Here is a 13,681-nt window from a genome sequence, read left to right on the forward strand (position 1 = left end):
AAGACTTTGACGCTGTCTCCCACAGTATTCTCTTGGAGAAGCTGGCAGCCTGTGGTTTGGATAGGTATACTCTTAGCTGAAGATAGAACTAGCTAGATGGCCAGGCCCAGGGAGTGCAGGTGAATGGAATTAAATCTAGCTGGCAACTGGTCATGAGTGGTGTTCCCCAGGGGTTAGTATTGGGGCTTATCGTGTTTAATATCTTTATTGACCATTTAGATGAGGGCATTGAGTGCACCCTCAGTAAATTTGCAAATGACACCAAGTTGGCAGGAAGTGTTGATCTGCCTGGCGGTAGGAAGGCCCTACAGAGGGATCTGGACAGGCTAGCTGGATGGGCTGAGGTGAATGGGATGGGTTCCCATTCCCGTGGTCTTGATGGGTTAATCAAGACCAAGTATCAGGTCCTGCACTTTGGCCACAACAACCCCATGATGCATCGCTGCAGGCTTGGGGCAGAGTGGCTGGAAAGCTGCTTGAAGGAAAAGGATTTGGGGGTTTTGGTTGATGCTTGGCTGGACATGAGCCAGCAGTGTGCCCAGGCAGTCAAAAAGACCAGTGGCATCCTGTCTTGTGTCAGAAATAGGGCAGCCAGCAGGAGCAGGGAGGTGATTGTTCCTCTGTACTCAGCTCTGGTGGGGCTGCACCTTGAGTACTGTGTTCAGTTATGGGTGCCTTGCTACAAAAAACACATGGAGGCCCTGGAGCATGTCAAGAGTAGGGCAGCAAAGCTGGTGAGGGGACTGAAGCAAAAGTCTTATGGAGAGCAGCTGAGGGAACTGGAATTGTTCAATTTGGAGAAGAGGAGGCTCAAGGGAGACCTTATCGCTCTAGAACTGCTTGAAAGGAGGTTGTTGTGAGATGAGGGTTGGCCTCTTCTCTCAGATTGCAGCAATAGGACAAGAGGTAATGGCCTCAAGTTGCACCAGGGGAGGTTCAGGTTGGATATTAGAAACAACTTAATCTCAGAAGGAGCAGTGAGACACTGACACAGGTTGCCCAGGGAGGTGGTGGAGTCACCGTCCCTGGAGGTGCTCAAGAGATGTGCTCAAGATCTCTCATGGAGATGTGGCCCTGAGAGACATGGTTAACGAACATGGTGGGGGTGGGTTGAAGTGGTATTTCGTGATCTTAGAGGTCTTTTCCAGCCTTAATGATTCCAGGATTCTGTGAAAATGTGTTCTATGAGCTTATGATATGAGATGAATAGTGTGAAAAATATACAGGCAGCTCAGTATCTAAGATCTGCCAGATCTGAAATTTTTTCAGGCAGTTCTGATTATGCCTTCTTCCTCTAAGATACTACTTGTTAGAATTCTCACCTTTAATTTATGTTTGTAACTTCAAAAACCTTCATCAAACTCCAATGCTTAGTTCTTGACAAGTGTGATAGGCAGGTAGGCAGAAGAAGAAATTTGAATATACTTGGAAAGCAAGACAAAATGTATCTTAACGGCAAAGCTGTCTAGCATATTTTTGTTTTCTTTCTGTAGTTTAGGTGGAAAGGATTGTTCTTTTGCCAGTGCAAATATATAAATTTTAAAAGAGATGTCAAGGGCTGTTTAACATAGAGACAAAAAAAAAATCACACATATTCCCTTATAATGGCTCTGTTTTTGCATTCTACTTATTTATGCATTCACATTTGGTTTATTTATGAGATCTTTGCCCAGAAACATTCCCCGATTAGCTTTATATGGCTCTATATGGTAATTAATATATCACTCTGATATTCCATCTGTTATTATTTCTCCAACATTTGCACCTATGAGCCCTAGCTAAGATCAGAGGCTCATTTGGATCAGAAGATCAAAGTCTCTTTTGTAGTAGGGGCTCCATATATGCACAGAGAGTAACTGAGGCTTTCAGTCTAAACACAGAAACCAGGCAAGTGTGAGTAAATGGAAGGGTGCTGGCCCTCGTGTTGCACTGATCAACCCACAAGCATCAAATAGGAAATGTCGCAGTCAGGAGTCCAGTTCGGATCACCTGCAGTCCCCCTTTCTGTCCTGCCTGTCCTCAGGGTAGGGGTACCTCTGCAGTATTTCCTTCCCATATGAAAAACACACAGGATGATTATGATTTGGACAGTATTAATAAAAATAGAAAATAGTGCATATTATAGGTGCAGTAATCACACCTATAATCTCTTTGCTCATTAAATGAAAGAATGGAGTAGTATTTACTGAACTTAACACCAAGAATATGCTGACTTTGATTTCTTTTTGTAGAATCACTAAGGTTGGAAAAGACCACTAAGTTTACCAAGTCCAACCCCAACTCATCCCCACCATGCCCACTAACTATGTCCCTCAGTGCCACATCTCCATGATTCTTGAACACCTCCAAGGCTGGTGACTGCACCACCTCCCTGGGCAGCCTGTGCCAATGCCTCATTGCTCTTTCTGAAACGAAGCTTTTCCTAATATCCAACCTAATATTCACACACCAGCAAGTGCCTGTTGGGAGTAGTGAGTGTTCCCAATTCTCTTTTGTAGGCTGGTGGATTTGGGAGGTGGTTACTCCCCTGCCCTAGGGCTGTGGTAGCACACAAAATGCTCGAAGGCCAGTAGCAGCTTGGGTGGAAAGCCAGCAACGTGAGGTTGGTGAATGTGTAATGAGAAGGGAGGAATGGTAGAGATAGTACTGGGTATGGCTGTAGCTTCTGAACCCAAAGCTAAATTAAAAATAAATAACCTGTAAAGTGTATGGGAATAGGAAGAACATTTTAATTTAGCATTGCAGATTGTGAGCAAGTGATTCTGGCAGGCTAAGGTAATGTTTTAACTATTATGATGATGGTGTTATTGCTGTGTACTGTGAGAGTACAGCAAAGACTACCTTTTACTGGAATGTTAATGTGTTAATTATTATAAATTATGTTGCTCCAAACTGCTATCCAATGAATGCAGTCCTCATAAGCAGTGCGGCGTTCATGCTGACAGGCACTCATTATTTCTGTTCAGTGGCAGGAAGGCACCAGCTCAACTGTAAATACTGAAGCGAGCTAAAAGATATTCTACTGAAGGGAAAAAAAAAACATAAGCACAATGGTTGAGAACTCACTTTTATGGTTTTGTGGAAATGGGGATGGGTGCATTTATGACATTCAGAAAACACTACAGGAAATATTTAAAATAACACATCTACCCTTCATAGCAGTTCTGGCGAGGAAATTGTTCTACCTTAAGTTGTAAAATATTTCCCTTCCCATCTTCCTCCTTGGTGAAGGAGACTTCTGTAGTGAGGGGAAAAAGAAACCACCGTCTGCAATAAAGAAAATTAAAGCCCACATTTAGTATTCTGAAATGTCACAATGGCAACTGTACCAGGGAGTTCCTCATGTCTGCACTCTGTCATCCCTCTGTGGGAGGGGGTGATGGAGGATGTGCATTGCAGCATCATTTGAAGGATGCATTGATTGTGCAGGACCTGTAAACCAGGTGCATTTATCTGGGGTATGCTGTGGTGAGAAAGCTCTCTGAAAACAGGAGAGGTAGCCTCTGGGAAAAACTAAAGATTTACTGTGGATCAAAAGCATGATTAAAAGCCAAAATCCAGAACTGGTTTCAAACAGTTACTACAGAAGCCATTAATCTGTGACTTTTAGTCCCAAAGAACTTGAAACATACTTTAATTCCAGGAGAAACAAGGGGCACACTTACCTTCTCGGGACATGGGAATGGAGGATGTAGTCTAGAGCCCAGACATCCTACTGGCATGGCAGTCTAAAGGCCTGACACAAGCGTAGTGTGTCAGTTCCGGGAACAATTTTGGTTTGAAGTTGCTACAACTACATTCAGTGTTCAGCTCTTAATTTAGAAGTCTTTTGTACAAACAACAATTTCAAGAATCATCTGATAATTTCAATTTTCTGGTTTTAAAAGGATCATTATCAAAGTAGTAAAAAGGCACTTTTATTGATGGAAATATCTTGTTTTATTTTTAAGTTTACTGGTATCTATAAACACTTGGGGTAATTCCTCAGATTCCTAACTGCGTTTTTTTTTATGTTCATATGTAGACAAACCACAAAGCCACAAATAAACATTTGCCACTTTGAATGGTTTTTTGAAAGCTCACTGCAAGAGTACAGTGAAAGTTCAGAAAGATGTTTATAGGCAGTGTCCTACAAGCCAGAATTTGCAGCTCTCTGAGGTACGACAAGTTAACCTTCAAAGGACTTGGTAAAGCATGATTGTAACTTTAGTCAGTGTTATTATAATGGGCTCTTATTCTGATGCTTTAAACATTTCACCTTATTACTGCCTGCATCCTGCAGTTTGAGGATCAAATTTTTCAAAGATTGCAGAACTTAAGTATATGACAAATAATTAGAAATGTTTTACTTCGCTATTCATTCAACTTTCACTATTCATTCAGTGTCATCTCAGGTCTTTGTCATTACTCAGTCAAGGGCTAGATGGAAGAGACCATTTTCAAAGGCGATTTTTCTCTCAGCATCTCCATATTTACGAGGGTAATGGATGCAAGTAGTACGAATACGATTCTATTGCGGAAATGTGGGAAGTTGAGGTTAATAGAGGAGCAACAGAGCTTTGTTGTTTCTGCAATTAGAGTAATCATAAAACTGCCAAAGCTGCATGAAGTCAGCTTGATATCGTGCTGTTCATCCTCATATTTCATGTTTCTGCCAGCCATGTCAGCTGATTGAAGTAACATAATGTAAATGCTTACTGAGGTTAGCTACCTGACAGAATATCTGTGCTTATTACTTTCCAGAAAAGGTTCATGTCTATCCAGCGATTAATCCAATTCCAATCCTGCTGGAAGTGTGGAGTAAATCCAGAGTGCCTTCACTAACTCTGGTGTGGTTACAGTGATGTAAAACCATCAGTCAGAGCTGAATGTTCCCAGAGGTTCACACCGTTGTCAGTGATCAACATTAGGACAGCATTGTTCCAGTCCTGGGCCCCCTTTCTCACCACTCCACAATGAAAAACACTTTTTCCAGTCAGGCAGTCTTCACACTGCAGGATGTGAAGATGTGATCGTGTGTTTGTGGGGAAGATCTGTCCCCGCTGTCTGTGTCTGGTGGAGTGAGAGAAGATGGCAGGATCTTTATGAGAGACAGTAGTTTGTTTTATGTGAATTTGAAGATATAATATACAGTAATGGTCTAGGATGTATGTTTCAATCAGCCAAAGCCTTATGGGCATTACTCCAAAAAAGCTATACAGCTATGAGCGCACTTGCATTTTTCTTTATGGTAAAGAGCACAAGAGAGAAAGCAAAATTACTTGTGCCAAAATGGTTCTTGTCATGTGAGAAGAATTTGGAACTGAGTCTTTTTAAATGCTGTGCAAATACTCAGGGTAAATATTCTGCTTAAACCTCTCTGGCTGTTCCACCAGACAAGATAATCACTGCTTTACTACTTAAAATCATCTTTCCATCCAGATGTAACTTCATTTTTATCACTGCGATGAAGTATGTTTTACAAAACTTTATTTTATTGCAGCTTCCCAGAAATGCATGTTTCAATGTACCAGACAAGCATAAGCAATGAACTCATATGGAGAAAAGTGTTTTATACTTAGTGAATATGGCATGAGTTTAGTATGTATATTGTGCATTCTACCAAACAATTAAAGCATACAGGAAAAAAATGGGTAGCAATGGAAAGAATCTAACATCTTTGAATGGAGAAGGGCTTGAGAGAGGAGGCAAGTGGGAAGAAAGAGCTTTGATGTTGCTCTCTATCCTTGTTTTATGCAGCAAACTCACCAACAACTGCAATTACAAAAAGGCACTTTTGAAGCTCACCGATCACGAGAAATGAAAACACAAAAGCTATAGACTTCTGTAACTCTGCAGACAGGAAAGGCAAAGCCTCTGTATTTGCTAGTGTGGGTCTAACTGACCAACAACTATGAATATAATACGATGGCCTCCTATGGCCCTCTTTTCTAGCAACTCGATATCAAAGGTGCTTAGCTACAGGCAGCCTGATGGTTTTCCAAACTGCCAGTGGTGGGCAGTCTCCCTGGAAGCTGAAAGCCAAACTCTGTTACTTTTGGCTTCCACATCAGCGGTAATGAAGTTGGGAATGTTAGAAGCTATAGTGTGTCTGTTAGTCTGTCCACAGTCACCAGAGGGTATGGCTTCAGACCTCTAGCATTTAAGGACATGGACTTCTGGTTCAGTTGCTTTTGTTACTATTGTTTAAGCATTTCATTTTTGGAGTTGTTGGCATCCTTTTGAGCTTGGACACATCAAGCCCTTTTCTTCAGGGCAACCAATGGCAGATGCTTCTGAACTTTGTTTCTGCCCTCTTCAAGGAACAAAGCTTGGCCCCAGCCAATGAAATTTCAGAGCAGGAGAGCTGAATGCCACCAGCACCAAAACCCAACAAGCAGCAGGAGGTTCTTGTAACTGCATAACTCCCTCTTCAGGGTCATCTTGAATACCTGGTTTCATCCAAACTGAAAGATACAAGAATTGTTCAACCCCTGGGCTGGGCCACCTCCCTGTGCAGCTGTGCAGTTGCAGAAAAACTCTGCTGAGGGGTGCTGAGCTGGCAGAGTTCAGCTGCCTGCACCTCACCCTCTTGATTAAGGGCAAGCATTTGCCCACATTCCCTAAATTACTTGGGATCATTTACAGTTGTAAAAATATGCTGTTACCAAAGCTTTGTTCTTCACCTTTAGGGATGAAAATGTTCCGCTCTGACAATGTTATCTGGAGAGAACAGCAGCTCCAATCATCTCAAACATGCTTGCAATATAATATGGCTTCAGGTGAAGCATGCTGACACCAGTGCTGCAAAAGAAAGGGTTGAAAATGAAGTGACCATTACAATGAGAAATGCGAAGCAGATGACAGACAATTTTGCGTGAACAACTGCATTTAAATATCAGAAAATCATCCTGCTTGCCCTTTTTCTTTTCTAGCTCTCTGGAGGGTGGCCTTTCCATAGCAGTGAATTATTCCTGGCCTTTAGCATAAAGCAGCAAGTATCCCCGAAATCTGTAGAGCCGGCTGTTCAGAGGAAAAGTCTTCAGAAACACTGCCGTCTCGTGGCAGCCTCTTTGCAGCACTGCAGCCGCTGTAGCATCTCCAGCCTCACAGAGGGCACAGGCAGATGTCAGTGGCATTTATTTAGCAGGAGGCCAGCTGCCCAGTGGAAACTTCTTCAAATTTCACAGATGAAAATAGAGACTTAGTTTTGTGCAAAAAAATAAAAATGAATCAGATGAGACAGGTGCCCAGTCAGATGATGACAAAGTAAGTGAACTGCTGCCAAGTGAAAGGCAGCCCTGGATTCCCTTGATGGGTTTCTGTGCTTTCATGAGCCTCATAGCAGCCCTGAATTCAGTCACCTTGCTGGAGCAGTTCAGCGTCTGCGTTGACAGACAGTCAGGAAGGTTTACAGCTCAGGAAGGCAGATGACCTGGGATGGCTTTCTCAGAAAGGGAGCTCTCATTTCCTAAGCCAGATTTGCTGTACAGCCTGCAGCACATTCTGTTACATAGACTCAGTACACAGTGTGACAGTAATTTTGCAGTAAATACCAGATGAAGGTATGAGAAATAATGTGAATCATTTTTTTCCCTTTTTTGACTCCAACCAGGAGTCAAATCAGGAGTGTTCTGCCATGGATCACTTTAGTGCTCATCACTTAATTATAAACAACCATGCATTCACTGCATAAATTCTAAGTTTTGTTCAGAGTATTTCAGCATTTATTCTACAGTGCACTTTTAAAGGCAGATCAGTGTCACTCTTAATTTTTGACGTATGAATTATTTGCTAGGATTGCCATCAGATGAATGAGAGTCAGCTTTCCCAGTCTGTGATGGTTAAATACAATGGGTTTCTTTTTTTGGAATTATTATTTTGTGCAGGGTAAGAGACCTGCTTAGAAGCAAGTGTTGCCTGTGTGCATCTGGCATTCTGTACAGAGCCTTAGCCAGAGCCGATTAAAATCACTAGGTGGATTTCCTCCTACCTGTGGTGAAGAATGCTTTTATCCTATGCCAAATGTGTTGACATCCTGCCCTATACCTTATGCCAGAGTTTGTATGAATATTCTACATTGTCGTCTGGGATGATATTAGAAAGAAAACCTTGCCAGACTATACGGTTTAACAGTAAAACACCTCAAATATTGTGTGGTTTTTAACAAAGTTCAAGGAGTTCTTCTTCTGTCTGACCCAACTTTCTACAACTCCCTGAAAGGAGTTTGTAGCAAGGTGGGGTTCAGCCTCTTCTCCCAGGTACCAGTGATAGGATGAGAGGGAATGGCCTCAAGTTGCACCAGGGGAGGTTCAGGTTGGATATTAGGAAACGTTTCTTCTCAGAAAGAGCAGCAAGGCAGTGGCACAGGCTGCCCAGGGAGGTGGTGGAGTCACTGTCTCTGGAGGTGTTCAAGAACTGTGGAGATGTGGCACTGAAGGACATGGTTAGTGAGCATGGTGGGGATGGGCTGGGGTTTGACTGGATGGTCTTAGTGGTCTTTTCCAACCTTAATGCTTCATGATTCTATTTTTCCACACAACAGAAGTTTTAATGAGTAAACCTGTTTGCTTTAAATCTCAGATCTGGGGGATTTGCCAGCTGGATTTCAGGATAGATCAATAGGTAGATTTCCTGAATGCCTCACACCTCTTTCACCAGTGGGTGCCTGAGGATAGGCACCACTGCTTTTGAAAAAAAAGCTTCTGAGCAACCAAAAGCAGTTACCACTGAAGCAGCAGCTGAGGGATTTTTGGAGCCATGCTTCCTCATTTACAGCTCATTTATGTTGCAGAGGCCCTGGTCTGACCTACGTCTCAAATGTGCATTTAATGTGGTGGATGTAGGTGGAGCATCTGCATCTGCTGTGCCTTTGGTGGCTGTATAGGAGATAGCAGATAGGGGAGCTGTAGGTGTGCTCATTGTTTATACAGGCATGGAGAAGAAACCAGGCTGGACAGAGCCTGAATCCCCTTGCAAACACTGCTCGTATAAGAGGGAAACATACATGTGCCTCATTAAGGGTCTACTTCTCTGCTTCAGCCCTAATGAGACTGGAATTTTGCTGCCTGGTGAGGCCAAGCCCCACAGTGCAAAATACCACTTGTGTGTATTTAATGTTAGTCCCTTTAGCAGTAACACTGATAGCATTTGGGCAGTCCCACCAACCTACAGGAAAAATCCTGAAGAGACAAAAAGCACTGAATGCAAACACAGCTGTGATAATACCACCTTTGGAACAGAGTGGTACAGCTACTGGCACCAGGACAGATTTGCAAGGCTAGATGGTGTTGTAATTTGATGCCTTTTTCGCCTTATTCACTCACTCATATATACATATATATATACTCATGTATATAATTTTATTTTATGTACCCACACCTTATAACCCTTGGCTTCATGTGTCTGCTGCTGTAAAACATAAGTCTGTCACTTTCTCAGAGCTTTTCAACCTTCTCCTGATGTGTTCATAATTGATGTTTTTTCCCTCTCTTAAATGCACACAGATTGCCTTACAGACACAGAACAGCTACAGAGATGTTTTATAGAATCACAGAATGGCTGGGTTGGAAGGGGACCCTATAGCCCACCCAGCCCCAAGCCCCTGCCGAGGGCTGCATGCCCCCACCAGCTCAGGCTGCCCGGGGTCCCATCCAACCTGGCCTTGAGCTCCTCCAGGGATGGGGCATCCACCACCTCTCCAGACAGCCTGTGCCAGAGCCTCACCAACCTCTGAGTAAAGAATTTCCACCTAACATCTAACCTAAATCTCCCCTCTTTTAGTTTAAAGCCATTCCCCCTTGTCCTATCACTCTCAGACAGTGCAAAAAGCGAGTTCCCCTCCTGGAGGTAAGCTCCCTTCAAGTACTGGAAGGCTGCAATGAGGTCTCCCCAGAGCCTTCTCTTCTCCAGGCTGAACAAGCCCAGCTGCCTCAACCTTTCTTCATAGGAGAAGTGCTACAACCCTCTGAGCATCCTTGTGGCCCTCCTCTGGGCCCACTCCCACAGCTCCACATCCTTCCTGTGCTGGGGGCCCTGGGCCTGGATGCAGGCTTCATGATCTTACAGTGATAGGAGGGTGCTGTCATCTCCCTGCCATGGATTGCAGGATGTACAGTCCCAGCTGCACTGTGTGAAGCTGCGGCTTTACCAGAGAGGTGCTCTGAACCTTCACTAATAAATTAGTTTGTGTTACAGCACAGTGATATGCAGTGCTTTCAAGACTGATTATAACAAGACCCGGATCTTGTCCATTTATGGCTGCTCCAGATTTGCTAATATTTTTAAAAGGGGAGATACCAACTCTGGCTCAGTATTCCGATCAGATTAAAACCACTTCATTTATTTAGAGGGCTGAAACAGCAGTTGCAGTTTCATCTGGTTACACCATTTTGTCTCTGAGTGATCTCCCTAAACACTTAAAATGTTATCAAAAATCACCCTTGTAACTTCCTTCTCATGAACCAAGGGAGCCCAGTTCTGCTCGGAAGGAAAAGAGAGTGCCAATGTTGTTTCCGCACTGAAGGGTGCTGTCATTTCTAAGGGTTGTGATCTCTCTTCATATTTATCTGGATGTACACATGTATGCTTTGTAGAGTCATCTCTCTCCCTAACAGAGCATAGAGTCTTGAGTAGGAGTCCACTGATTTTGCCTGAAATTAACTGAGCACGTCATACAGGGAGAAAAGGAAAACCAAGGTAATGCAGTGCTGACAGCCCTACTTACAGCTGGCTTTTCAATCTCTCTTAATATCTTGAATACTATGAGAAGCACCAGTGTTTCTGCCCAATTTTAAGCCTACCTTTGATCCCTCTCAAGAAAACAAAAGCTTTCCCCCAGTCTGAATGCCAGCAGGTATAGTTTGTATGATACGTGCAATCCAGATGGCACCATGATCCCCAATTTAAAAACTTCATCAAGGAAATCAAGTGCTGCATGCCACGGAGCCAGCAGCAGGTGAAGGAATCCCTGAGGGATGTGCATGGCCCTTCCTTGCTCCTCAGCTCACCAGGCAGCAGCGCTGGGAAGAACAGAGGCCTCTGGGAAGGCTGCTGGGAGGGGAACACGTGGCTGCTGTGCCATACAGCAGGGCTCAGGATCAATGAGCTTCTAAAGAGATCCTGAGGCTGATGGGGAAGTGCATTGCTAATGCTATTAGATGTTACTTAGGCCTACAGCAAGCTGCATGTTCAACAGTTTAAACTGTAATTGCTAGCTGATGCAGAAATACAACAGAATATATGTAAATCCTGTTGAAAACTAATATAATTTTAGCTTCTCAGCTGGATTAGCAGTTTCTGCAATTAGCAGTATGTGGAGCTGGTGATGTTAGTGGCAAATCCCTCAGACAGGGCTGTAGGGTGCATGCAAATTTGTGTTCAATAGAAGTGCCTCTTTTTCCAGTTGAGGGGATACTGCCAGATAATGTGGAGACAATGCTGTGTGCCAGTGGAGGGAGGAGGCCAGGAGCTGCGGGAATGGGACCTATCTCCTGTCACCTTGAGGTTTTCTTCCTTTTCTCATTAGGTTCATAGCCAGTGGTTCCAGCTGAGAAGCAAATACCTCATCCATTTTTCACCTGCCCCACTCTTCCTGTGGTGTGGCAATATTTTGGGGGGGCTGGTGTTGTGGAGAAAGTTCCCTCCAGAGGATAAAGCAATTATTCTCAGCTTGTGCCATCTGAAGCCTTTGTATCAGCTTATAATTTCCTGGACTTCTATGCATTCTTACTTACTGTGTTTATGCACCTATTTAAAATGAGAGCTAGGAAGAGAGAAGTACCATATGAAGTGCAACAGATGTCTTTCCCCACCATCTATAAAATCTACTTTTGCAGCAAGCATTTGAATAGTAGGTGATTTAGGTTCTAGGGTGATGAGATAGGTGTAGATGCACAACAATTGTGTTAAAGGTGACCAGTCTGATTTTTTAATATATTTGGGAAAGAAGGTGCACATCTCTATGTTGTTTTGAAGTTCTGAGATTAGGATTCTTTCCCTTCAATGCATAAGCAAAGAACTGTAGAATGGCTTGGGTGGAAGGGACCTTAAAGAACATCAAGCTCCAACCCCCTGCCATGGTCTGGTGCCAGCCAGTGGATCAGGCTGCCCAGGGCCCTATCCAATCTGGCCTTGAGCACCTCTAATCAGTTTGGGCTTTTTCATGGCTTGGCACACACATTGCTTCTAGCACTTAAGAATATGTGGCTGTCGTGTCACCCTTGTCTGTGCATCTCATGCAACACATTGCAGGCCTCCTGTTCCCAAAATTTGTCCTCCAAAGTTTTAGGAGAAATGCATTGATAATGACTTTCCCATAAAATTTGAAAATGTTTAAGAAAGCTCAACATGGGTAAATTTTCTACAAATCTGTAAGTACCTCAGACTTTGTGTATAGATGCTGCTAATCTGAAAATGCTTAATTACAACACAGCTGTTTTAGACTAAGGCATCCCTGCAAGAGGGTGATGGGTGGAGACCAGATTTGATTCAGGATGCTTCAGAGGTATTGTGGGGAGCACAGTGCTGCTTGGTACCCCTTTCTTCAGAGAACTTCTCTGCAGTAAACACTTGTTGTTTGCTCTGTTGTATTAGTTTTCTGTCATTTAAATGATTTACATAAGAGAAGGGTGAGCCTCTAATAGCTGTACTGTTTGTATGTTTTCTAAGGCCACACCACAACACTTTATGCTCTCCTTACTGCTTCATTTCTTTTCAGGAATTCAAGAAACACGTTGGTGTAAACACACCGGTAAATGTCAATTGCTTTGAAAATCCCAGAGAATGTTTAAATCTGCTTGTATCACTGTCCATAGAGTTTTCAAAGTTAACTCTGAGAACAGGACTGTGCTATCAGCTTCATCACAGAAGACACAGCAGCTTGGCTGTGTGTGGCCCCTGCCACAAACCAGGCAAATAGTGGGATGAACAATCAGACTCTGGGGATGCATCTATGGAAAGGAGAGTTTCTATTCTTCCCTGGTGGAAAGAAAATGTTAGACTTTCTGTGGGAGGATATTGCTTCCCCATTGTTTTAACATTCTTTAAAGGACTTCTTTCATTTACACACTCCCTTCAGAAATGTTAATCTCACCATTGTTCCCCTTTGTTTGGGGAAAGTGGGAAGACATTGCTCACTGAAGGATTTTATGTTACAAAGGAGCATTTGGTAAGAAATGTGGTACTGTACATTTTTCGTGCTGCAGAGCGTTAGCCAAAAGTGAAGAGGGAGGTCATTATGGTAGTATGATAGAAGTTATTTAAATAACATTACTATACTTCATGGATATCTTTTTTAAAGACTTTTTAATAGAAACCCTACTCAATTCACATTGCTGTGTATACAGCTATAACACAAATGTCCAGGGGTAGTGACTAGGGAGAAATTTGGCTTGTTAGATCTGGTTGTTCCTCAGCCGAGAGCCCTCCCTGTACGCCTTCAGGGAATAAATTTCCTGGTTTAGCATTCTATAGGCTGGTGGAGATTATCAGAGGCCACAGGATTGCTACAGGAGTCCTTCCTGCTTCCATCTGGGAGATGCCTGGCGGAGCTGACTGGCAAAGCCACCAAGTAGATTTCTTTGGACTGGATTGCTTTTTTTCATAGAATCATAGAATCCTTAGAGTTGGAAGGGACCCTTAAAGGCCATCTGGTCCAACTCCCCTGCAATGAACAGGGACATCCAAAGCTAGATCATGTTGC

This window comes from Numida meleagris, chromosome 4, assembly GCF_002078875.1.
Source record: "Numida meleagris isolate 19003 breed g44 Domestic line chromosome 4, NumMel1.0, whole genome shotgun sequence".
NCBI classification, from domain to species: Eukaryota; Metazoa; Chordata; class Aves; order Galliformes; family Numididae; genus Numida; species Numida meleagris.